Below are 27485 nucleotides of genomic sequence, written 5' to 3'. Positions count from 1 at the left end.
TGGGGTAGGTACAACATAAGACAAAAATATTACAAGGGTTTGTGTGAGAGGATTAACTGGTGTCTCCAAGTGGCCACACACCTCTCCAAAGTGTGCACAGTTCCTAAGCTAATTTAATGCCCCTTTATGACTAAAAGAACAGTGTTCAACTAAGTCTTCAGCTATCCTAGCTGTGCCTTTGAGGAACTAGAAGAAGCACACTTGTAGTTGATTCGCTTGGAACACTACCCTGCATCCCCGCCATTACACAATTACGTTGGTTGTTTACTCAGTCCAAAAACGGTCCATTATAAATCGCAATCTGGGTCGGGTGGGCATGACTTGAAAGCTTGTTCTATTGCCAACATGACTAGCTAAGTTCTAAAATACGATCGTACTGTACAGTGTTAGGCTTTCACAAGTGAATTCAGAGAAACAAACCGTAATTTAGGTGCACATAGAAAGGAGTCATGGGTACATTCAGGTGTGTGTGCTGTGGCAAATTTTCTCCACAATAAACAAACATAGGCTCATTCTGTTCAGAACATCCCAGGGTATTTTATATATATATATTTTATTTAACTGGTAAGTCAGTTACGAACAAAGTCTTATTTACAATGACGGCCTACCCCGGCCAAACCCTAACCCGGACGACACTGGGCCAATTGTGCTCCGCACTATGGGACTCCCAATCACAACCAGTTGAGATACAGCCTGGACTCGAACCAGGTCTGTAGTGACATCTCTAGCACTGAGATGCAGTGCTTTAGACCGCTGCGCCACTCAGGACATGTCATCTTGTAACTGTACATCAAACATAGTGATTATAAACGTTGACACTGTATATTACATGAATTATGATTTGGAGTGCACATCTGGACTCACAGGTGTTTGGCTTGCTTGTATGACATCAACGTTGTAGACCTTTTATTACAATCCTCAATGAGTCATCTTAATTTACAGCATTTCCCTAACTCAGACAACAAAACATTTGCAAAAGTTGCCCAATTACCGGGATGGATGAGGGCAACTTCTTGTCACGCACTGTGCTCAAGTTCAGAACCGCTGTCAGTCATACAGCGATGTAAAGCGCAGAGCCAGAGCTCTGACATCATATATAGGATATTACTGTACGTTCCAATTGAAGCACTTAGTAGTGCCCAAATCTGCCATTTTCAACCCATATATGGGTACAAGTGTAAAGGGCTACTTGTAATCCACCTAATAATTCACATTTCCTGTTCCTGCAGGATCATTTTCCTGCTGTATCAAACTGGCTCAAATGAATCTATATAGACTCACGGTAGTTTATATACAATAGCTACTTTTAGGAGTTGTAAGCTGCATATTTTTCTTTCGTAAAACAATAATACTATATCTGATCTATACTGCTATGAAGTGAATCCTTGCAGGGGGCTGGGACGCAGATAACAATGGACCAAACATTTGAGACACACTCTGTCATGAGGGGGCCAGACTAGTGTTGGAGGACTAGAGTGGAGACGTCACCTTAACAGGGTCCATGCTATCCGGGATTCGTTGGGACTTCCCTACCCCGCTGAAGTTTACATTTAAAATGGTTAAGGTATGGTTAAGGTTAGGGTTAGGTAAGGATTATGGTTCAAATTAGGATAGGGGTTAAGGTTAGGGTTTAGGGTAGAGACGTCCCAAAGATCCCGGATAGCACTAACCCCTGTAACAGCTATGAGCTCTGGGGAGAGGACCTGAAGTGTATCTGCCAGATAGGCCTGACCCACAACCACCTGTCTCTGCCCTGGCCCCGCCTGCTACCGGCCGGGACAACACAACACGTTCATAAAAAAGGTAGCCTTACTCAGGGGATCCATCTTGAAGACTTACCTTGAGTTTGTGTATTGGTTATTCAGAATTCCTTCAGTATTTATTTGTGGTAAATGGCTATGGCATATAATATGCTGAAAAAAGACATATCATATGTTATTATTGTGTAATAATATAGTGCCATAAACTCTGTCAAGGGGTCTGGACCCTTTTGGCACAGTCTGTTGTGTGCTTGTCTTGTAAGTGTAGGGTCCCTGCTTTAAGCCTCATTTGGCCTTGATAGCCATGATTCACTACTATGCTACGTGTCTCACAAAGTGATCCATGACTTGCTGGCTAGTGACGTGTTGCCTATGGTTTGTACCACTTTGACCTGCCACAAGCTCTCCAGGGCCAGGGAGATTGGAAATCACCTGAGATGGCGCCTGTATTTGACAGCTACGCCCGCTTCTGCTTTTGAAACTGTGGATCACGTCAAACGAGCCATACTTGTGCGCTAAACTGGGTCACGAGGATGGCATCTTTGCCCCGGGGGATAAAATAACCAGGGATGGCTGACAACCTGTTGGTCCACAACATGCTATGTTCCCACAGCTACAGTGGCTTCTACAGGGCAAAAAAACTGGGCTGAACTGTTGGACCCGGCCAGCCCTGATGACACAGCTGCTACTGAACGCTACCACGCCTTTTCCGTAGGCTGGTTCGCCTGGCCCGTGTTTGTGATCGGGGATGACCAAGAAGTGATGAGGTCTAGTTTTGAGGTCAAATGCAAAGGACTGGGTTACGAAGGATCTAGACTGTCCAGGTTCTCCAACGACGAGCCTATTATTTTTGTTAAGGCTGACATCTTTGCGTTGAACTACTAGACGTCTTGGAGGGTGGAGCCTATGGAGTTTTGGGATTGAAGAGTGACCAAGAGGCAGAGGGGTTGGTGGACCCGTCCTAGCCGGTGTGTGGGGTGTCATGGCTGGATGTGGTTCCTGACGACCTGAGGAAACTGCTGAAGTACATTAGGGGTAAAGAGGATAAGGGCCCTGTTCCAATACTTTGAAAATACTTTTCAAAATGTCCACTTCACAGCTTCCACCAACCCACCTCAGCTCCATTTAAAAGCAGTCAATTCAAAGGATAAATTGAAGTTTGAGAATCGATCATTTCCTGTGATTTTCCATGAGAGTTATTAAATTCATGAATTGAATCACCTGCCTTGAGCCAAACCTTGAGTGAGGAGAAAGCAATTAACATTAATAGAGTGGCTTGCTATTGTTTATTTTTTTGCACAGTAAACAGATTGAACATCCATTACAGTTGTCACATCGAATTGTGTCACATTGATTGCTTCAGGTGAACACTGTTTGAGAATGAGCAATTTCCTTCTCTTGCTGGTTGTCACTTTCCATTAGCATGAGTGGAGTACTGTAACAGTGCAAAGGACACACACACACACACACACACACACACACACACACACACACACACACACACACACACACACACACACACACACACACACACACACACACACACACTGTGTTGTTTGACTGTCATTTGTGAACTCAGGCCTTGTTAGACAATGATAGCTACCACTTTTCACAGGACACATTCAATAACCCTGCGGTCTACATCACAGAAAATGGCTTCTCCCAGGTGGGGCCAGTGGACATGGAAGACATCCAGCACTGTGGGTTTTACCAGGACATCATCCAGGGAGTAGCCAGAGGTAATGACCACAGCAGGCCACAATAGAGGTCCTGCATATTATGGAGAATCTATCATTTTAGAATGTTACTTTCTCCTGAAATTCAATTTGACCAGTTGCTTCTTGTACTATTTAAACCTCTGAAAGGTTGCTTTGCACATAAAATCCTAGTATATATGCAAGATCCAGAAACTAAGGAGGCTGAGTCACCTGATTCCAATTTGATGATCCTGCTCCGTTGTCTTAGGTATGTAGGCTATTTCACGCCAACAGAGAAAGGTTGAGAGAGAGACTATGGCTATCATAATACAACGGGATCTTGTTCTTTTGTAACGTGCAAAGAAAGTCTTTTCAGATTAGCCCTTTATGTGCATTGTCACGTATTTAATAAGTATAGCGCCATCTGTTATTAACTTGTTGTTTGTCTCTGTGTTCTAGATCTCAGAGAGGATGGTGTTGATGTGCTAGGTTACTTCACCTGGTCCTTCCTGGATAACTTTGAATGGGCCGACGGGTTCGCTTCGGCCTGTTCCACATGGACTTTTCTCGACCAGAAGGAAGGGGGTACTCCGGGATCATCTCCAAGTACAGATCTCAGACCAGGACAAATAACTAAACAGCCAATGGGCACAGAGAAAATCAGCCAATAAAAGCTATTTTTTGCTCAATAGTCTGTTCTAATCAAGTATAACCATGCTTGGCCCATTGCAGTGTTCCTTCATGCCATTTTGATTTGAAGCCCATCTGAAACACATTATAGTTGTGAAGTCTTTAAGACGTTCCTTCTCACCACTTTTCTCTGTCAACCCTGAAAATGTTTTGTAAAACAGTGCTCATTCGGCTCCCTTCGCAAGAAAGTGATTTTGTCTGATTTCTTCCCTGACTTTGGCATAGAACTGCAAGGACCCGGCCAAAGAGTGTTATGTTTATTCAAGTGAATGCAAATTTGTATTATATCCTGCCCAATTCCCAGTCAATCTGTACAAAGGGTTTTTGGAGGGTAGAGGAGGATGGAGAATTCCCTACACAGAGTATGGAGCCAGCTGTAAGCCATCCAGGCCAAGCTGTTGTTGCCAATGCAGGGTTGGTCGGGGGCACAAGTCTACAGAGGAGTGTGTGTGTGTTTCTGTGTCTGTGTCTGTGTGCCTGCATGCGCATGCTCGTATGTGTGTGTCTGCATCTTTTTGTGTGTGTTTGAATGTGTGTGTGTAATCTTATACTGTATCTCAACCTGCAAGGCCCCTATATGGCTCAGATGAGGGTTTTTTGAGATCCTATACAGCCCTCATGGTAAAAGAAAATACACAATGCCACTCATTGTGCCCGGTGGAGGGTTAGAGTTGAGTGAGCGCTTGATGTAACACTAAGAGAAAATCCTACTGGGCCTGGGTAGGGAGTGGCGCCAGACAGGAGCCCATACCCAGGTATGAATGATCACATAGTCTAATGCAGATTTGTATTTACAAACAGTGAATCAGAGATTATGCGCAGGGGTTACTGGGAAGTCAGTACATTATGAGGGAAGAGATTTACGCACATTCAAATGTGCAGGACGAGGACAAAGATTTGAATGGAAAAACATTTACCAACCAAATGTAAGCAAATTGTGCACTTCTGCTCAAGGTTTGTTCACTGTGCTATTCAGTGGCAGTGGAAAAGTCTGGGTACATACCGTACTGTACATATACAGGGGAAACGGTGCTTTTCAGCTTCAATGGTAAGAGGCATCGTCAGATTTGTTCTTATCGTAAAATATAAACGATCCGTCCATAAGGGGCTGAGGTAAAGGATCCGCCCATAGGGAGCTGAGGTAAACGATCCGTCCATGGGGGGCTGAGGTAAAGGATCCGCCCATAGGGAGCTGAGGTAAAGGCTCCGTCCATAAGGGGCTGAGGTAAAGGATAGGGAGCTGAGGTAAAGGATCCGCCCATAGGGGGCTGAGGTAAAGGATTCGCCCATAGGGGGCTGAGGTAAAGGATCCGCCCATAGGGAGCTGAGGTAAAGGATCCGCGCATAGGGGGCTGAGGTAAAGGATCCGCCCATAGGGAGCTGAGGTAAAGGATCCGCCCATAGGGGGCTGAGGTAAAGGATCCGCCCATAGGGGGCTGAGGTAAAGGATCCGCCCATAGGGGGCTGAGGTAAAGGGTCCGCCCATAGGGGGCTGAGGTAAAGGATCCGCCCATTGGGGGCTGAGGTAAAGTCAGACAGCTCTCTTAAAGGATCCAAACATTAGGAAGAATTATGATACTTCTGGTTTATCAGACAGTAGTTAGATGAAATAGTCCTGTGTTCTATAGACTCAGAGACAGGACTACAGTGCTGTAGTCTATAGACTCAGGGACAGAACTACAGTACTGTGGTCTATAGACTCAGGGACAGGACTACAGTGCTGTGGTCTATAGACTCAGAGACAGGACTGCAGTGCTGTGGTCTATAGACTCAGGGACAGGACTGCAGTGCTGTGGTCTATAGACTCAGGGACAGGACTGCAGTGCTGTGGTCTATAGACTCAGGGACAGGACTGCAGTGCTGTGGTCTATAGACTCAGGGACAGGACTGCAGTGCTGTGGTCTATAGACTCAGGGACAGGACTGCAGTGCTACAGCATAAAGACTCAGGGACAGGACTACTGAATGGTAGCCTCCGACACAGTTAAAAGGGACAGATGCAATGGCTGCATCTCAATGGAGAATGACTTCTCTGAAAGGAATTTGACAGTAATAAAGGTACCCAAAAAAGTCCTTTCAGATGATGCAAGGAAAGATAGTCACTAAGAGACTTGAGATGTGACGTGTATCGTCAGTCTCCCTTTGTAATGCCCAAATGACAGTCAACCTGGGGTGTATTCATTATGTCTTGCAATGGAAACGGTTTACCGTTTCAGAACCAAATGGAAGCAAACGGAACAAAACAGGGCGGGACCAATAGAAACTCTCGTTTTCGTTGCTAAACTTTTTCCGTTCGCAGTAAACGGTTTCTGTGGAATTTTTTTTTCAACAGAATCAGCGTAAACAATACACCCCTGCTCTCAGTCTCAGATGGTTCCTTTGACATACTGTACGCTCCTAAACATGTTTTTATGTCTTTACTCCTTTACCTGTAGCATATGCTCCTTTACCATCTTTGTTTGATTTGAATGCTGCTTTGTCCGTTTTTCTCTCTCCACCCGTTTTCTGTGCTAAAAGTAAGGAATGTAAATATTTACTTCATACCCTTGTGGTCCTGACTGGAACATCCTTTGTGTGTCCTTCTGAATCCTTTTCATACAAATGTTCCTTTGTGAACAATAGTGTGTACTGTGCGTCAACCCTGACCTGTAGTTTTGGTTGTGCCCCTGTTTTACCATCTCATCTTTCCATTCTATTGAATTCAAAGCCATCAATGCCATTCAATAAAAGGTATTAAACACATCCAAATAGATTTACTGTATTATGAGCCTGTCAGTGTGGATAAAACTCATTTCAACAGCCATGCTGAACAACAGATGTCATCCTGCCACCAGAAAACCAGGGTGGCATTTGTGTACGTGCCCCAGCTGCCCCGGCAGCTGTACAAACTCCCGACGGTGAGAAACTACCCAGAGAACAAGGTGAAAATCCTCCCTCAAGTCACGTGTTGACTCTATGTACATAGTGTGGTTCATTCTGGCTTCATTTAATGTATGGACTGTGTACAATGGACTGTAGAACCTGCATAGCTGTGGCTGGTCTTTCTATGGGCCTTTCTATGGGCGTCATGCACCTAAATATTTTGACGGGAAACTTAGGGGAGGGACAACTTTTATCTGATAAATTAATGAAATTGCTCACTTAAGTTTGAGTGGGCATTGACAATTGAACAGCCTCGGTTGTATGGTGTTAGTATTGTAAGAAGGTGGTATAAAATGGAATGTTTTCTTAACCCTGAAATTATACAAATTAAATTATATTGACTTGTTATTTCAACTACATAAGTGGATGTATTTGTTGTTTTGTTATTAAAGCATTAAAATATGTTCCTTTCACTCAACTTGGATACGAGTGAACGTTGGAGGATATTTTTGTTGTCTTACACTGCCACTGTGTGGAACTAAATAGAACTACAGCTTTGTTGCGAAATTAAGTGATTATGAACACAATGTGGCATCACACAATAAGGTGTTTAGAACCCATAAAAATGATCACAAACCATCTATCCATAACTCCCAAAACCATATCTGTCGTTATGATATATTTTGCATACAAATAAGATGAATATAAAATATAAATATTTATGCCCCAGTATGAAGGGAAGCATAATTTGTATTATGTATTATGCGACTTTGTTGTTTGCATTAATAAGCATATTGTGGCATGACGTATCGTCGGCTATGCAGATTGTCTTCAACAGATGTGAAAAATGCCTCCGTGGCCCTCCTCTAAGTCAAGCAGAATGAATTTCTCTTTTGTCTGTGATGAATAACAACCCATTGTGCTGCCATCAATAATGTATTTGAAACCAGCAGTGAATATTTCTACGCAGGTTTTTTTTAATATATGTAAGATTTAACTATCTTTTACACCACTCCTCTAACCTGACTTGAAAACATTTGGCCCAGAAAATAAATGCTTTAAAGTTAATTCAAGTTTGCCTCTTATTTTACGGAGTGAATAACAACATTAAAGGCCCAGTGAAGTCAGAAACGCGATTTCCTGTGTTTTATATATTTCCACACTATGAGGTTGGAATAATACTGTGAAATTGTCAAAATTATAATAATGCCCTTTTAGTGTAAGAGCTGTTGAAAAGACCGCCTGAAATTTCAGTCTGTTTTGGTGGGATGGAGTTTTCGCAGGCCTGGTGACACCAGATGGTAAATTAATAAATAGACAAATAAGAAAGAGAGTTCCAAACCTCTCTGCCAATAACAGCTAGTTATCAGTTTTCCCCTCACCACTCAAACCACTCCCATATAAGTCGTAGCAAAAATCTTTCTTGAGAAATTGCTCTTTGCTAAGAAGCAATTTTTGTTTCTTTTTGACCATTTCAATTGAAAACAATAAATCAAATCAAGTCAAATTTTATTTGTCACATACACATGGTTAGCAGATGTTAATGCGAGTGTAGCGAAATGCTTGTGCTTCTAGTTCCGACAATGCAGTAATAACAGTAAAGTACTTCATTGTTACCCAGAAATGATTTGATATTGAGATAAAAATGGCTGCATTGGACCTTTAAGAGCAGAATATAAGTATGGTAAAGGGGTACTTCACTACTTTTTTAAAGCACCATCATTATTCTCTCCAGCACCATACCAATGTCTTCATATGTGAAAACAGCATTGTTCTACTTTCTCCAGTCAAAAGGATAAGATGAAAAGGTTATACGAAAATGACCCCCTATGATGTCATCGAGGGTAGAGATAAAGTGTGGAAAACATCATTTTATGACATATCAATAATACAATTCAGTTAGGATCATACAAAACTGTGCACCCTATAGTCCTACCAACTCCCAAAACGCATTTTGCACACATTCAATTTGGTAAACACAATAATAAAGTGATTATTTCAAGTATCAAATTGGAGGTTAAACAAAATTTGTTGAGTTATTTCCCTATGATTTATGCTTGTCAAAGTACGTCATTTTTGCTTGAAATTCCAGATTGGACTGGATGAGTAATTTCCCAGCCCGTGTCTCTCATTACTGATTGATTCATCTTTCCATGTGACTAGCTAGGGAGCAGTATGGATGAGATAACTGCTCCGGAATTGATTGCATGAAATATAAGGAGAAGTTAGTACTGCGCCTAACGAGCAGCAAGATTGGCCTTTTGTGATAGTCTGGATGGGATAATATGTGCCTATTGCAGGTTTGAATGCTGAAACATTAATTAACATTTAAATAATTCACTGTTACAGCCTATTTTATTAAGCCCCACGAATATTCAACTTTAATTCATTACAGGGGGAATTTATTCTGATTAGGCTGTGATGCAGAAAGTCGCTCAGGAAGCCGTTTCCAAACGTGCTTTCCAATTAAGCCGCAAATATATCATGTATATAGATAGATATAGATTGATTCTGAATTAGGACGTTTAATTGTAACATTCAATCACAGTCGCCGATGGAGATTTGTGCCGATGAACATTCTCACAAACTAGCAAGGGAGGCACATTTGTATTTGACCAAACTTAACTTGTTATATTTTGACAGGCCCTATAAAATATTCAACGGCCAGAGAACTAATTTACCGAATATAAATATCTGAATAATTTAGCTGCTAATTAACTAGTATCTCCATAATAAATTATGTAAAAATGTCTGAGTTTGATGTCTTGACATATACAGGTACAGAGGCGCTGACTTCTAGAAAATAATTACCTTTTCTATTTACTGATTGCCCTCATATGCATATTCCCGGGAGAAATGGTGTAATGAAATTGTTTCTTTAATGTCAAGATAAAGAGATGTACCTCTTGTGTACTGAACTGATAGCTTCCATGTATCTCCCCATTTCTTCCTCTCTCACATCCTTGGTCTTATCTCAGTCTCTCTCTCAGCCAATCAGAAAGTGACAGAGGAGAAGTTTCTCTTTCACCCTCTCTCCCTCTCTCTCATATGTATATGTATGCCTCTGTCTATCTTTCCTGTCTCGCTTTCTCTTTCACCCTCTCTCTCCCCCCTCTCTTTCTCTACAGAGCTCATCTCTTTCCCTCATTCTAATCATATTGCTCAGTCTCCGTTGACAAGAGAGGAGAAGAAAGAAAGAAAGAAACAGCCCAAACTTTATAAATCCCATTGACCTATTTCACCAGACATTTAGCTGGGAATGTATAATCATGCCAAACACTGAAGAAGAAATTTAGAAGTACTGTGTTATTTTCCCCCCACTTCTCCTCATCACAACCTCAATATTCCCCTCTTCTTTGAGCTGGAAGCCATTTCTGTGGTGGTGGGGGGGGGGTAAATGCTTTTAGGTGGCGTTACTCGCTCTTTCAGAGCTCCGCAGCTACTTTTGTCCACGTCGTAAGAAGCGTGACATCGGAGTTAAAAAGTGCTTTGGATAGCCTCGACATTGATTCTTGAATTTGGGGATGAGACAAGATTGAGGGACGAATGCTTCTGCCTCGAAGACAGGAACCGGAATTAGTGCTAGCCATGCAGAGAACTAAATTACACAGAAATTACAGATGATCTCAACCGCATACAAGCAATTTTGGGATCTGTGTTGAAACATATCTATAGCAGAACAGCAATGATGCTCAAATACATTTATAGAGCTTCTGATCATTTTCTTGCCTTAGTACCTGACTTGCATATCTTAGACCAGGGTTTCCCAAACTCTGTCCTGGGCCCCCCCCCTGGGTGCATGTGTTGGTGTTTGCCCTAGCACCACACAGATGACTCAAATAACCAACTCATCATCAAGCTTTGATTATTTGAATCAGCTGTGTAGTGCTAGGGAAAAAAACAACACGTGCACCCAGGGTGGGCCCCAGGACCGAGTTTGGGCAACCTTGTCTCAGACCGCCCTTTGCAAAACATTAAATACAAATGTAACCTGTGAATACAAAATTCACTGCTAAGTGTTTTGTTCACATAATACTAACACGTTGTTTTCATCAGAAGAGAAACGTGTGAAATTGTGTTCACTGTTTCCGGAAATCAGTTAATCCCCCTGCACAACATTCTAAATCATCCCATCAGTGTCATACCATGTACACAATATATTGCAAGATCTAGGCAATGGGGGGCTGTCTAATTGTTATGCTTTTTTTACAATATTGCGGACATGCAGTGGTGCAGAGAATTAAGTTGTGTTACTTCTACATAACATAACATACATAACATACATAAGGCCTATACATTCATATCAGTTGTGTTCCTCCATTGTATTATTCACCTTTCCTTATTTCTATTGTGGATTGTGTTGATATGTGCCATTGGAAAGTCTACAAAACTATGAGCAAACCAACCTTTGTATTAAATACGTGATGATACCGATTAATTAATGGCATTTTTTTGTCAGGAATAATATTTGATTTGATGTATATGAAATTGTTTGGTAAAATATGCATTGCCCATAATTCTGCACCTTTGGATAGTTGGACTTCTAATTTTGATCATCGTGAATTAGTGACTGCAAAGAAAATGTATTGATCTACTGGGATTTTTAAAACACAGACTAACTTCGTTTTTTCTGCTTGCACTCAAGAGATAAGTATGCTTGCATTAATCTTTTTGCAGGCAGTAGTGTTCGCTTTGATACATGTATTAGCAATTTTGATGGTATAATGGTATAATGATGACATGGTATAATATAGTTCTGCTGATTGTATTTATGTTTTGAGAAGGCAACTATATTTTGACAAATGCATTTAATGTTTTGAGTTTTGAAAATCGACAACATTGTTTCAAAAAACGCTAGTATGCATGTGAGAAAAATGTAAAAAATGTAATAATAACAAACTATTCATAATTTTCTTTGTGGTCCACCCTGAGAGACAGGAAATGACGTCGCCAACGACTGTTCAAGCCCAACTTTTCCCGTGTATGACGGCTTTCCGTGATAGGGGTTCTCAGACCCCTTGAAAAATGTCAAGCTATTAGTATATTCAGCCGCTTCCGAGAGCACAGCGGACAAAGTGTAAGGAGATTGGTATTCAGGGCGTGTGGGTGCTGTAGGTAGGCCTAGCAGGGTGAGAGAGAAACCGCCTGTATGTGTCAGCCAGGTCGTTCAATTTGATGTCGAAATTGGACGTCTATCCATGTCTGAGGACGTCGGGAAATGCCTTAGAAAACCGGCCACAAGGGCCAACAGCGAGCATTTTTACCATCAAGTAGGCTTGGGTTTTGCTAGGGCGTTGTGGACGGGGATGGTAGATCGGTGTAATCCCATGACTCTGGATCAGCAGGTTGTGTGTTCTTTTTTGTCCTGAACCCTTACCTTAACCCTTCCCAATGAGTGCCTAAACTTAACCCTGAACTTCGAAATGTGACGTTTGTAGAAATGGAACGATACCGAGCAGCAGGAGCAACAAAAACACGTAGAAATTCGACGTTTGGAGAAACTTCGAAGTTTGACGTTTAGAGAACATGGATGAACGTCTAACTCTGTAGTGAGACTGTGAGAGCTTGTTGGTATGTGTTGTTGGCCAATGAGCTACCTCAATCATGGCGGAAACCACAGGGGAGAGAGAGAGTGAGTGAGTGTGTGTGTGTCTGAGTGTGTGTGTGTGTGTGTGTGTGTGTGTGTGTGTGTGTGTGTGTGTGTGTGTGTGTGTGTGTGTGTGTGTGTGTGTGTGTGTGTGTGTGTGTGTGTGTGTGTGTGTGTGTGTGTGTGTGTGTGTGTGTGTGTGTGTGTGTGTGTGTGTGGGTGTATCACACCGGGACAACTGTAACCAGCTTGAAATAAGAAGTGAATATATTCTGATGTGATGATACCAGGAGTAGCAAAGAGAGAAATATACACTATTGTTGTGCTAGTATGCAAACTGACTCACCAATTTAACAACCACAACACCCCAAAACAATATCTAACCATTTCCACAAAAACATCAATTATCCCTACCAAAATGGTCAATAAAACTTTATAAAACAAGCCCCATAATCATCCTAAAATCACCCTAAAACATACAGTTTCAGTAATCCCCGTTGGAATGCTGCCTCCTTAGCCTCATGCCAAACGGTATCAGTGCTAAGTAAACGGAGATGCCTCCGTCCACCATCCTCTCGCTAGTGAGAGAGCAGGGAGGTGAGGTGGTGGTGGGGAGCAACAATGTGCCACTGTCTCGCTAACACTAATTAGCTCTAAGTGTTGTACGACATGCTCCCCTCTCCTCCACGTTGTCACTCAGGGTTGGAGTGTGGCTAATGAGAGAGTTATCTAGGCCCTTGTAATAATGCATTCAAATGAACACCGCTGACCTGACCTATGGGATGGCTTTTTAATCTCACCACTTAATACCGATCAGACTGTTCGCTCAAAGCTCGTTAGCTCAACTTTCATTGATCAAACAGGTGTTAATTATGTTTAATTGTTCTGCGACTTTGCATACGGATCTTCAGGTGTTTTGGGTGAAGGGGGGGGGGGGGTGCCCTGAGAAAAAGGGACATGGGGGTGTGTGTTAGGGTGTGTAAGCCCCTTATCGTGGGTATACAGTCAAGGATTAGGGAGGTTAGTAAGGTCACGAGTTTACAGCGGATTTCCGCAAAATGTAAAACAGCATTCATTTTGTTTGGATTAGCATAATCATTATCCGTTGGCGCCAAAACCCAACGCTGGACTGTTGTGTAAACATTGCTTTCTGACGCAATGCAAACCTTCCGAGGGGGGGGGCCGGAGAACTGTAACAATAATTACCTGGGTGATATTAGTAATTTAACCATTCACACTTCAGCAAACAAGCTTGCAGTTCTTTAATTGGATAAAGGTATTGTTGTTGTGAGCGGCGAAACGTGTGTCAGCGTCAGTTTCTGCCTGTCAGCTAGACGGCATTGAACCCCACTAACATGAGGAATAACCCCCTTCAGGTGTTTGGCTGTTGGAGTTTTTCCAAGTGATACCGGTAATAAATAGCGGATCAGGTGGAGTTCAAGGCTACAAACAAATGGGCTTTATGCATTGGCTGGCTTTTTGGGGGCTTGTATTGTTTGTGTGTGTGTGTCTGTCTGTCTGTGTGTGTTTTTTTATCTGTGAATGTGTGTGCATGTGTGTGTTGGGGGGGGGGGGCATTAGCATTGTAGAACAGGTCTATGAAGGTAAATCAAACTCCCTTGGCCCTCAGACATCACAGGGAGGAGACAGAGCAGTAACCAGGGTTTGAGTTTTAGTGAGGTCTGGAGGAGGGGAAGGGGAGGGGACATTATCATCACCTTGGCTGCTGTAGGTTCATTCAAGCACATAGCCTATTAGCTACACGACTGTAATGTTATACCCCGGAAACGGGTGAAATGTGAGAAATGATTCCCACTGACACGTAGCATCAGCGACTGTTCAATCAGTTGTAATGACGTATCGTATAAAACCATTAATATAGATATCTCTTTTCTCGAATTGCATAGCGTTCACGTTCGTATTCCTAGGCATTACTAATCAAGCTCCGCACAAACGGACACAGATGATCGTATTATCACATTCACATGAATTATTCGAATATTACTTATGATTCTGTATTAATATCAGTAATGTACTGGTAAAAAAAGGTGGGTAATGGATAAGACGAAACAACCACCCATACAAACAAAACATATGACATTTTTACAACTATATTGTCTACATTTTGATTGCATTTTAATGCAGGACTAGGCCTATAGGGAAGATAGGCCAATCTCCAGATGTTCATACTGAAAAAAAATCCAGTTCCTTGATAAGATTAGTACAGATTTTCTCAAGTTTGGGAACCACCGTCCTAACCTCTCTCTCTGCTCGCTAGCTCTTTCTGTCTCCTCTGCTTCCTCCCGCATGCATTGCAGCCTGCCTCAGCCTCACTACTAAGCGCCACATCACCGTCTGTCTCAGTAACCTACTCTCCGTAAAGCAAAGGTATTATGAGAATTTAGGAGCTGATTTTTTTGCTGCTGCTGAGGCTCTGTTTAACGTTAGCTTCTTACTTCATCCTTCTAGCTGGCTGAGTAATACTAACCAGAGCCCTTCAACGTTTCTGCAATAGTCTCTGCACGAAGCTAGCCACCTGACTGACGTACAGCATATGTATAATACTTTTGTTACTACAAGAAATGACCGAGGTCTGGACCTTGGTTTCCTCATATGTAGTTATGGCCAATGGGAGGAGAGGATGGAGAGAAAAGAAAATAGAAAAAAAAGGAAAAAGGCACACGCGCACGCACGCACGCACGCACGCACGCACGCACGCACGCACGCACGCACGCACACACACACACACACACACACACACACACACACACACACACACACACACACACACACACACACACACACACACACACACACACACACACTCACACTCACACACACACACACACACACACACACACACACACACACAGGAGTGACTTACCCAGAAGGCCCACCACTCCCCAAACTCCTTACAAATCAAATACAATTTTATTTGTCACATACACATGGTTAGCAGACGTTAATCCAAGTTTAGCAAAATGCTTGTGCTTCTAGTTCCGACAATGCAGTAATAACCAACGAGTAATCTAACCTAACAATTTCACAACAACTACCTTATACACGCAAGTGTAAAGGAATTAAGAATATGTACATAAAAATATATGAATGAGTGATTGTACAGAATGCAGTAGATGGTATCGAGTACAGTATATACATATGAGATGAGTAATGTAGGGTCTGTAAACATATAAAAGTGGCATTGTTTAAAGTGGCTAGTGATACATTACATCAAGATGGCAAGATGCAGTAGATGGTAGAGAGTACAGTATATACATATGAGATGAGTAATGTAGGGTATGTAAACATTATATGAAGTGGCATTGTTTAAAGTGGCTAGTGATACATTTTTTCATACATTTTTACATTATTAAAGTGGCTGGAGTTGAGTCAGTATGTTGGCAGCAGCCACTCAATGTTAGTGGTGGCTGTTTAACAGTCTGATGGCCTTGAGATAGAAGCTGTTTTTCAGCTTCTATCTCAAGGGGGCTTCTACAGCCCCCTTCTTTATGTTGTGTACAACCCATTTGAATTGAACTGAATGGGGCGCAATTAAGAGGGATTTTAGAGCGTCACTCCGAGGAGACCAAGGCCTACACCTTGGGTAGCCAATTCATTTTAGAATGTATGTTCCCAATTCAATTTAAAAACGCAACAATGGCCACTTGAAGTGTTGCTCGAAGACAACTGTCATCACATGGCAGTCGCTGAAAGACGCCACCCCCGGAACCTCAATAACAACGGGATTAGATTCATGGCAATTGTTATTCCAGCAGCCCTTTTGTTTAGAGAACAGATGTGTGTTACTGCATCGCTCAGAAACAACCTTCCCTTCCCCTGTGCCGCTCCAATGAACGCAAAAACTCCACCAGTCTGTTGTGTACTGTGCACCGACTTGAAACATGTTGGATACGGTGTGATCATTCTTATATGAATATAACTCTTCTAGAATATACTTTTCAAGGGAGACTTGGCCCAAGACTTGACCATACAGTACATGTTTATTGCATAGATGTGAGGACAATATACACCAGTGGTTCCCAAACTGTGGGGCGCACCCCTTAGGGGAACTCAGTCCGACTTTCAACTTACTTTTGAAAGTTGTAATGGTAGAATTCACAAGGTGCAATTTCTGAAATTGGGTAGTGCATCTATCAGTTTTCCTCTTGTCATGTCAGTCATTGCATACCTGAGAGAGCTATTTATAACTTGTCAGGGCGTGGGATGTTCCCCAATGCTGGAAGGGGGACGTAAGTGAAAAGGTGGACCGTTCTTGATACACACGGGAAACTGTTGAGGGCGAAAAAGCCAGCAGCGTTGCAGTTCTTGACACACTCAAACCGGTGCGCCTTGCACCTACTACCAGTCCCGGTTCAAAGGCACTTCAACCTTTTGTCTTGCCCATTCACCCTCTGAATGGCACACATACACAATCCATGTGTCACGGCCGTCAAAAGGAGGAGACCAAAGCGCAGCGTGGTGAGCGTACATATTCCTTTTATTAAGGTGACGCCAACAAAAACAATACAAAAACAACCGTGAAGCTTAAGGCTATAGTGCCACAAACAAAGACAAACTCCCACACTGAAAGGAGGGGAAGAGGGCTACCTAGGTATGGTTCCCAATCAGAGACAAGGATAAACAGCTGTCCCTGATTGAGAGCCATACCCAGGCAAAACATAGAAATACAAATAATAGAACTAAAGAACATAGAATGCCCACCCAAATCACACCCTGACCAAACCCAAAATAGAGACACAAAAAGCTCTCTAAGGTCAGGGCGTGACACCATGTCTCAATTCACACCACTTGACTTTTTCCACATTTTGTTGTGTTACAAAGTGGTATTAAAATGTATTTAAAAGCACTTTGTCAACCATCTACACAAAATACTATGTTATGTCAAAGTGGAAGAACAAATCCAACATTTAGTAATGGAAAAGTAATGGAAAATAAAACACAAAAATATATTTATTAGATAAGTATTCAACCCCCTGAGTCAATACAGTGTAGAATCAGCTGTGAGTATTTCTGGGTAAGTATCTAAGAGCTTTTCACATCTGGATTGTACAATATTTGCCCATTATTCCTAAAACAAATCTTCAAACTCTGTCAAGTTGGTTGCTGATCCTTGCTAGACAACCATTTATTAGTCTTGCCATAGATTTTCAAGCCAATTTAAGTCAAAATCACAGCTAGGCCACTCAGGAACATTCAATGTCATCTTGGTAAGCAATTCCAGTGTATATGTGGCCTTGTGTTTTAGGTTATTGTTCTGCTGAAGGGTGAATTCATCTCCCAGTGTCTGTTGGAAAGCAGACCAAACCATCTTTTTTCTCTAAGATTATGCCTGTGCTTAGCACATTTTATCATAAAAAACTCCCTAGTACTTTCCAATGACATGCTTGAAAATATGAAGAGTGGTACTCAGTGATGTGTTGTGTTGGATTTGCCCCAAACGTAACGCTTTGTATTCAGGGAAAAAGTTATTAATGACTTTGCCACATTTTTTTCAGTATTACTTTAGTGCCTTATTACAAACAGGATGGATGTTTTGGAATATTTTTTATTCTGTTCAGGCTTCCTTCTTTTCACTCTGTCATTGAGGTTAGTATTGTGGTGTAACTACGCTGTTGTTAATCCATCCACAGTTATCTCCTATCACAGCCATTCAACTCTGTGACTGTTTTAATCACCACTGGCCTCATGGTGAAATCTCTGAGCGGTTTCCTTTCTCTCCGGCAACTTAGTTAGGAAGGTTGCCTGTATTTCTGTAGTGACTGGGTGTATTGATACACCATCCAAATTGTAATTGATAAATGCACCATGCTCATAGGGATAATCAACGTCTGTTTGTTTTTTTACCCATCTACCAATAGGGGCCCTTCTTTGCAAACCACTGGTCTTTGTGGTTGAATCTGTGCTTGAAATTCACTGCTTGACTGAGGGACCTTACAGATAATTGTATGTGTGGGGTACAGAGATGGGGTAGTCATTTAAAAATAATGTCCATGCAACTTATTTTGTGACTTGTTAATCAAATTGTTTATCTTGAACCTATTTAGGCTTCCATTACAAAAAGGTGGAATACTTATTGAGTCAAGACATTTCAGCTCTTCATTTTTGACATTATGGGGTATTGTGTGTAGATCAGTGACACAAAATCTCAATTGAATCCATTTGATATTCAGGTTGTAACACAACATAATGTGGAAAAAGTCAAGGGACGTAAATACTTTCTGAAGGCACTAGGTTTAGTAAACAAGCCTGTCATTGGTTAAAAGGGCATCGTACACTAGCCTCTGCTTGAGAGTGTTCTATATAGGCTGTGGGAGGCAGGTTCGGCACTCTATCTATCGTGGTGAGGCCTATTGTCATGCAGTGCCTCAGGTAAAGAGCCCAGTCGTCACTCATTCCTGTGACGGCCGGCGCTATCTACCCTGACGGTGACTGATACTGATGAAAGGAGTGTGTGTGTGTGTGTGTGTGTGTGTGTGTGTGTGTGTGTGTGTGTGTGTGTGTGTGTGTGTGTGTGTGTGTGTGTGTGTGTGTGTGTGTGTGTGTGTGTGTGTGTGTGTGTGTGTGTGTGTGTCTGTGTGTGTGTGCGTGTGTGTGTCATTTCCGAGGTGGGTCTGGTGAATGGAGGCTGTGTGTGGGAGAGATGGATGCCACCATGGCTGGAGGTTCTGTTGGAGGCCGGTGGGCAGTACCCTGCCAGGCAGCCTTGCCCGTGAGGGGGATGGACGGACGAACAAGGACGACCACTGTTGCCATGATGGAGCAGTTGTCACATGGTTGTGGAAGGGCACGGTAGCAAAACAGCAGAGTGTGTCCAATGGTGTTTCTGCAGTGTGGCTCAGTTATTATAGTAGGGGCTTGCAACGCCAGGGTTGTGGGTTCAATTCCCATAGGGGACTGGTATGAAAAAACATATATGTATGAAAATGTATGCGCTCGCTACTGTAAGCTGCTCTGGACAAGAGTGTCTGCTAAACTGCTCAAATGTACTGTCCACTTCAGTGGCTGGTGGTACTGTGTTTCAGAGGGTGCACATTTTAGTTCAGTCCCAGCATTGACATCTAATCCAACCAATCAAAGGCTTAGTCATTAATTGATTAGTTGAATCAGGTGTGCCAGTGCTGGAATGGAACGAAACTGTGCATGCCCTTTTGAGACAGACCCAGTGGCCAGTATGATCAATCACCAGCCTAGCCGAAGTGCCTGGGGCCCCCTAGTGGACGCATGGGTGTGTCACTCAATGTGACCACATGTCATTCCTGGACCAATAACAAGGACTTTTCTTTGAGGTGCTGAGGTGTGAGGTGTTCAAATCACCACAACGTGCTCTGGGAGATGAGTGTGTGTGTGTGTGTGTGTGTGTGTGTGTGTGTGTGTGTGTGTGTGTGTGTGTGTGTGTGTGTGTGTGTGTGTGTGTGTGTGTGTGTGTGTGTGTGTGTGTGTGTGTGTGTGTGTGTGTGTGTGTGTGTGTGTGTGTGTGTGTGTGTGTGTGTGTGTGTGTGTGTGTGTGTGTGTGTGTGTGTGGGCGGAGGCTGAAGGTGGTGTGTTTGTCCATGAGTGTATGTGTCTGCGTGCACTGAAGGTGGTGTTCCTTGGATTCATTGCTTTTGCGTGCATGTGTCTGCATACATGTGCACACGTGTGTTCTCACGCAGCCTTCCCCCAGTAGATCGATGTGTCTCCATGGAACCTTGTCCTGACTCCCGGCAAGTGGAGTGAGTAGAGACTAAGGGGTTGTAGGGGAGGAGGGGGAGAAAGAACAGCACAGTAAATGTGTGCTATGTAAATAGCCCCAGAGGACATTGCAATCAATTTATCTTATTGAAACAAATGGGGACAGCAGCTTGGCCGGGGTGATATTTTTTGTTGTTGTTGGCCGCCCCCATTGTTATTGTAATTAACCCTCCCAACCCAAATCCCTGACACCCGCTCTTCACTCACCCCCTGCACCCTAATCCTGGCGACCCCATTGCCGGGCCCTGCCTCAGAACCCTTTTACCTTAATGAAAAGCCCTGGCGTTCGCAGGTAACATGTAAATGCAGTAATCATGATTTATAGTCCCAGGTGACATGCTAAAAGTCATATGAGATCTGCAGAGGAAGGCATATCGGGGAGGGTATTCCATGTAGGGTGTGGACCACCTCGTTCTCAGCAACCCTCCAAGATGGCTTACAATCATTCCCGGAACACTCTCATGTTGACAATCTCAGCGACATTAATGGAATCCCAATATACAAAATGGAGCCGCTTCAAGATGACCTCGCTAGACACCAAAGTCGGCCACTCCAGCACAATGACTATTTCATATACATATACATAGCCGTCCTATTGAGGATTTTCCATTCTTGTTATTTTTCTTCGGGTGGCTGTATTGATGCCTGTAGTTCCCAGCGGCTATTCCTGAGTGTGGCGTGGGCATTGTTTGTGTTTATGTGGCCCTATGGAGACAGATCGATAGCTAAAGGAGAGAGCTGGGGTCACAGTAGCGATCAATACATCCGTACAAATGACCTCGAGCAGCCGCATGATTGGCCGCTTGACACCTGAGACGATCTTTACACCAAATGTCCTTCAGACTGACATTCCACGACAGCGGGGCTAGGGATGCCACAGACCACTTCCTGCTCCTCACTTTAGCTCCAAAAACAACAAGAGGCTGTATTCATACTAGCGCCCGGCAAACTTCCGCTGGTGTATAGCCCATGGTTTACCCAGCATCACCTAAGCACAAACGCATGCAGCTGAGAATGCCAATTACCCCGTGCGCGGTGCATGCACCCACCTCTCGCGGCTCAGACTTAACAGGCAAATTGGGATTCATTCGGGAAAGGTCCGGCGCGGAGGTGACACTGTGTCGTTCTGCCCCGAAGAAAGGGGGTCGTCCGCAGCGAATGCGGAGCGACGGGCGACACTGATTGTTCCCCCATTACCTGCGTGCCATTTTGCACGAGCGGCACATGGCTGTGATGAAAGCTAGTGGCTGTTGGTTTCAGGTGTGAGGCAGACACCCTGGAAATTAGCTTTTTTCTTTATTTTCTTCTCGCCCTTTTCTGCCGCTGTCGCCACCTCCGCATAATTCAGCGGACCCATCTTGTAGAAATGTCAGCGTGTGATGGGGTCGCAGAGCAGCCAGCGTGACAGAACTCGACGCTTCTCAGGCTGCCGGGCTCAAAGACGGGCTGAGCAGGCCGAACGGTGCAGCCCGTCTGACCTTGTGGCTGTTGATGTATGCAGCCGCATTTGCCTCAGAAAAACGGATGCTTCTCTTCTTCTTGGTGGGCTTTCGTCGCAGTGAGTGAGAGCACGACTTACCAGCCCCCCAGTTCATGGAGAGGTGGCGCATCTTTCAAAGAGAGGGTATTAGGTTTTTATTTTCAAGAGGAAATATAAATAGATTCATTTTTTTCTTCTCCTTTTTTGAAAAGGTCAATTCTCTTCTTCACATATCTTTATGTGCCCTCCAATTCTTCACCGTAGCTGTTGGCACATCCGAAACCGTTCCCCTGTTCTATCACAACCAACCCCACCCCCTACTTCCTACCTTGAGAACAACACCAAAGGTACCATCTCCATTTCTTCCCCCCTTTCCTCTCTCCTTCAGAGACCTGATTACAAATGGTCAATTTGAAAATAGAGTCGAAAGTCCCCCAAGGCCGCTTGGTTGTCAAATTGAAAAAGGCACAAGGACGAGTAAGTCGCCCCTGTCCTCGTCCTGATATTCCGAGGCGAGAGAGAGAGAACGAGAGAGAGGAAAGAGAGAGAGAGCGAGAGCGGAAAGGGAAAGAGACAGAGCGAGAAGGGGCGAGAGAAAAAAGGGAACATAACAAATTCCCCCCATTCGGCAGACGAGGCGATGCTAGGCGATGGAGATGCGAGGTAGAAGCAGAGGCAGAGGCAGCGGGGGGAAGCGGGGATCTTGAACATTAGCCCTCAGCAGTTATATCAGAAGTCTCCACAAAGCGCCATGGATCACTCCAGCCAGCTGGTGTTAGTGGTATCAGGAAAAGCCATGGAGCTGTCACCAGAGTATGGGCCTTTCATAATTTACCACAGACAGGCCCTACCCTTCTCTCCCTCAGCCTCAGTCAAATGCAGACACAAGCCTTTGAGGATAATATATTTTCAAATCCCTCCTCCCCATGCTGAGAGAAGGCTATTTTTATTTAATATATTTATTAAAATGTCTCACTCTCTCCCTCTTGCTTGTTTTCACCCCCCCCCCCCAAAAAAAATCGCTCCAAAGCAGTACGCAGAGTGGTCATAGCACGGCTTATTTTTCTGTCTGCACTAATCAACCAGGCCTTTGTTTTCCTTGCCGTTGTCCACAATGATGCACTTCTCCAGAGTGGAAGTGGTATTGTCTTGTCTTTTGAAGTTGCATATATATTACCAATTTCCACAGTCCACATTCTACTATATCCGCAGTGGTAATTTAACAGTAAGTACAACGGGCCGAAAAAATTAGGTAGCGAAGCCCCAAAAACATTTCATCTGAAATAAACCTGAGAGAGTGATGATTCGCAAAGGGAGACCATCCAGTTTGTCTGGAAATGAACTCTCCTAATAATATATCACCCATATTTCACCCAACCTGAAATGCTGCAAACAGACTGAGCAAATACTATCCACTATGAGAGTTATCATCTAGGCATCTGCGGTGACTTTTTCACATTCACGATGGCCTGTTCTCTGGTTAATAATAACGGTGATGGAGAGTGCCCTTTGAAACACTCCAGACGTCGTTTACGCCGCAACTCGTCAGAGAGGGCTTGTAATCAGATGGGATACATGCCCCCCCCCCCCCTCGCCGTTTCCCCACTCTCCTCGAAATACATTATGGAGGAATATGAGCAACACATCTTATTTGATACGGTGAGGTGAATTGAAGAGGTTGTGAACATTGTGTCGTACTCAAACAGCTGAATGGTAATAGACCGTAGAAGACGGAAGAAATAGAACTGTGAGACCGTCACTCACCAGGAAGTGGCAGGCTGTGTAAGTACACTGCCCTCTTACAGATACAAGGGAATATTACCATATATCACTCTACTGGGCCGTTGTCATGCGGGTGATTATCACTGACCCTTCACAAGTGGCAACATGACCCTAAATGTATGTATCCTGTAAACTTTCCCCCACCTTGCATGACAAGAGCTATGTTTCATTATGAATGCTGAGCTAGCCTTCAATAGCAAATAACCAACCCAAAGCTAGAGATAATGTGTAGCTTTTCCCTGGAGGCTCAATGATGCCATTAGGATTTAGACCAGAAACACACCTGGTTGAATACAGCGATATTCCCAATATAATATACACTGAGTGTACAAAACATAAAGAACACCTTCTTAATATTGAGTTGCACCCCCCCCCCCCCTTTTGGCCTCAGAAAAGCCTAAATTCGTCAGGGCAACAAGGTGTCGAAAGCGTTCCACAGGGATGCTGGCCCATGTTGACTCCAATGCTTCCCACAGTTGTGTCAAGTTGGCTGGATGTCCTTTGGGTGGTGGACCATTCTTGATACACATGGGAAACTTTTGAGCATGACAAACCCAGCAGCCTTGCAGTTCTTGACACAAACCGGTGCGCCTGGCACCTACTATCATACCCCGTTCAAAGGCACTTAAATATTTTGTCTTGCCCAATCACCCTCTGAATGTCACACATACACAATCCATGCCTCAATTATCTCAAGGCTTAAAAATCCGTCTTTAACCTGTCTCCTCCCCTTCATCTACACTGATTGAAGTGGATTTAACAAGTGGCATCAATAAGGGATCATAGCTTTCACCTGCATTCACTTGGTCAGTCTACATCAAGTAAATAGCAGGTGTTCTCAATGTTTTGTACACTCAGTGTATTCCTTTTGTTTGGCCCTGATGAAGGCATTTGCCAAAAAGATGTTGGTTTTATCAATGAAACATAGATGACTTGTTCCTACAGACACCGACAGTATAGGCCACTAGACAAACACAAGGCTGCATGGAACTAATTGTTATTATTTCCCCTCTACTCCTCCTGTCAGTTGGTTCTTACTCCCGGAGACACATTCGAAGCTGCTCTATGTTATTCTTTATGTAGTTCCCTCTAACCACAGATAAAGAAGGGATGGGGAGGGATGGGATGGGGGGTAAAACTGCTTGGGTAAGCAGGGTAAGGATTCCTTCTTTTCCAGGTAGTCCCCCCCTTTAGCCGAGACGCGTTATATCCCTGACCTGTATTATTATTATTATCAGCAAACTAGTATTTTTGGACGATGATCAGTAGAAGCGGCATACATATGTGTAGGGTACAATTCTCATGGGAAAAGCGCTGTGCTGATTTTTCTTTTACGTTCAGTACCCAACGTTCACAGTGAAAATGGTGTGTGTGAGGGTGCTTATGGTTTGTTGTATTTGCTATTCTCAATTGGGGGAGATGAAGGCAAATGGTTGAAAGTAAGTATGCCTAATGATATACACAGCACATTTATGTCATTTAGCAGGAAGTCTTATCCAGAGTGACTTACAGAGCGACTTGAAGGTGGTAGATCATTGAAAGCCACTCATTCCGAGAGAGAGCACTGAGTAGTCAAGAGGGCACCGACAGACACATACGCACACACAATGTGGATAATACCCTATGAACAAAACGTCAAAGTGTACTAGAGAGGGGAAGCCGCAAGCAAAGACTTTTCACCTGCTAAAGCAATCTATAAGCTCTTTATGTTAGTAGTACCACGACCTGGTACTACTTCAACTCCATGTGTATGATGCATGGAAAAAAGTTCAGTCAGAGTATATATATTAGTATAGAATGCTGAATTACCGGCTGCGACTCAAACACACAGAAAAGTTAAGAAAGTTCTTCTGCATACCGAGCATTAGCTAACGTCTAACAATTCGACTGTCCCTTCTAACAACTCACTGTCCTTTCTATCAATTCGACTGTCCCTTCTAACAATTTGACTGTCCCTTCTAACAATTTAGCTTTCCCTTCTAACAATTCGACTGTCCCTTCTAACAATTCGACTGTCCCTTCTAACAATTCAGCTTTCCCTTCTAACAATTCGACTGTCCCTTCTAACAATTCACTGTCCCTTCTAACAATTCGACTGTCCCTTCTAACAATTTGACTGTCCCTTCTAACAATTCAGCTTTCCCTTCTAACAATTCGACTGTCCCTTCTAACAATTCAGCTTTCCCTTCTAACAATTTGACTGTCCCTTCTAACAATTCGACTATCCCTTCTAACAATTCGACTGTCCCTTCTAACAATTCAACTATCCCTTCTAACAATTTGACTGTCCGGTGCCTATTTGTAATCCACATATTCCTGGTTTGAGCCACAATGATGAGGAAGACATCAAAAATAGAGCGAGTCGGGTCTATTCCTCCTGACAGAGGCTTTGCATCTCGACGATGAAGGGAGGATGATGAAAGAGAGGGGTGGACAGGAGGAAGATTTCCGCTGAACAAGTGGACACAAATAAACAGCGTCTCAGGGCCCCTAATCCTAGAGACAGGCTCGGCAGTGGCCTGTCAAACCGCGCGTCGCCAATTTGAATGCACAGCGGGAACTCCCCACTCATCAATTTTGTGGGGATCTTGTTTATTTGCAACCCCTCTCTCTCCACACCACCAAACAAAATCTATTATTTGTTTTTGTGCAAAGGCTGTTTGACATTGAGACGGTGATGAGGAGGAGGAGGAGGAGGAAGAGGAAAGAGGAAAGGAGGAAGAGGAGGAAGAGGAGGAAGAGGATGAGAAAGATGAAGGGTGGTGGAAGATGGGTAAAAAGAGGAGTAAGAGGAAATGGAGGAGGATGAAGAAGAAAAGGCAGATAATGAAACGTAGGACTAGGGATAAGTCGACCTAGGACGAAGGATTTGGATATCTCGGTAAAGGTGTTGGCCTTGGGGACAGAACACTCAGTCGCTCGTTGGCTCTGAAATCGCAGAGGCCTTCAGCTCCCTTGCCAAGTATGCCACTCACTGGCTATGGAATTTGAAGCAGGTGTCCAGAGCAATATATCAGCAGGGCTGTGGCTGCGCCAACAGAACGCAACTCTGGGAGGAGAGACTGAGGCTAGGTTGGAGGGTTGTGGGGAGGAAAAAGGTTAGAGAGAGTTGCCTCATACATTTTGTCTTTATAACCATACTGTAGTACTGTAGTAAGCGTGGGGGCGTTCATCAGATATTTTGTCATGTATATTACATAGAGAGTTGTCATGACGTTGCCCTGTTGGTGAGGTTTATGACTCCCATAAATACCTTTCCCCCTTTTCTCTCTCTACTCTACAGAATGGACTCATGGAAAGCCCTTTGTTAACATAGAGAGAGCATGGTAACATCGGGGCGGCAGTTAATCTAGTGGTTAGAGCATTGGACTAGTAACCGAAATGGTTGCAAGATCAAATCCCTGAGCTGACAAGGTAAAAATCTTCCGTTCTGCCCCTGAACAAGGCAGTTAACCCACTGTTCCTAGGCCGTCATTGAAAATAAGAATTTGTTCTTAACAGACTTGCCTAGTTAAATAAAGGTTTAAAAAAAAGGTTGGGAACGGAACAATATTTTTGTAATCCAACCAGTTGAAAGTATCTGTTGGTACTTAAAGATTATGATGTACGATCAGTTGTTGTCTGAGAGATTATTACTGATGATAGGGCGACAAAAACTGTATCTTGGAAAGTCTAAACATTCAAGTTATCAGATTCACATGGAATTGTAGTGCAATTTAAATGTTTAAATATGAAACTATTTGTGAAAAAAAGAAATGTAACTTTAGTTTTAAAATGAGAGAATTGTTTTCATAAGTAAAATATGCTCACTCAGTGGCCACGCCCACGTGAATAGGCATTGGTTGGAAATTATGAACCAACCCTTTTTCTACATTC

The 27485-nt window shown here is 43.4% G+C and overlaps 1 pseudogene; it reads left to right on the top strand.

Moving 5' to 3' along the window:
• Window positions 1-995: 995 nt before the first annotated feature.
• The window catches only part of LOC139533317 (cytosolic beta-glucosidase-like), a 58258-nt pseudogene continuing 31768 nt past the window's right edge, over window positions 996-27485 (top strand).

Source organism: Salvelinus alpinus, chromosome 11, assembly GCF_045679555.1.
Source record: "Salvelinus alpinus chromosome 11, SLU_Salpinus.1, whole genome shotgun sequence".
Lineage (NCBI taxonomy): Eukaryota > Metazoa > Chordata > Actinopteri > Salmoniformes > Salmonidae > Salvelinus > Salvelinus alpinus.
This window is presented reverse-complemented; position numbering and strand designations above follow the sequence as displayed.